Source organism: Acanthisitta chloris, unplaced genomic scaffold (assembly GCF_000695815.1).
Source record: "Acanthisitta chloris isolate BGI_N310 unplaced genomic scaffold, ASM69581v1 scaffold15946, whole genome shotgun sequence".
Taxonomy (NCBI): Eukaryota; Metazoa; Chordata; class Aves; order Passeriformes; family Acanthisittidae; genus Acanthisitta; species Acanthisitta chloris.
In genome coordinates this window covers 1,492-2,164 of record NW_008679912.1, presented here as the reverse complement: position 1 = coordinate 2,164, position 673 = coordinate 1,492, and positions in this window count along the sequence as shown.

Here is a 673-nt window from a genome sequence, read left to right as displayed (position 1 = left end):
TCTTCCTGTGGTTTTATGCAGAGAGAACCTCAGTATATTCATTATTTCCTTGGCAGTCATTGTGATAACTCTGCTAGACGCTAACAAGGTGTAAACTCTCCCTGGGCAATCCATTTCCTGATGTGATAGGATGGTTGCTGTGTGATACCCTTCATTATGTGCTTTGCACGTTGTTCTAGGTGTGTGAGGCATTGCTTTCGCGTCTGATAATGGCTCACAGGTGCAGGGCTTGGAGGCCCTCATGTTCCATAGACTTGGCTTTTTTCTTTCCAAACTAGCAAACTTGAGAGGAAGACAGCTGGCGTTTAAAGACAGGAATCAATCTCAGCTCTGAATAGAGTCCACTGAGTACAGATTTCTCCTGCTTTTTGAAGTGGACAGTGCCTTTAAGTGAGGAGCTGTAGTGATGTAAATTAAGAAACATTCAAGTGTGGAGCAGCACTGGTTTCTGGCTAGCAGTCAATGACAAACCCTCATTTTGGGCAGCAAATGCCTTAGCATTTACAATGGAAGAAAAGCTATTTCGATGATAAGAAAAGTGGGTCTTGCCTGTGCAGTGATCAATGTTAATGCTGATTTGTTCACTGAACTTATCTGTACTGGCCAGGTATTCCCTCAGCAGCTCTTTTTCCTTGTAATCCTTTTCCATCTGTATATGTATTCGTGTCACCAA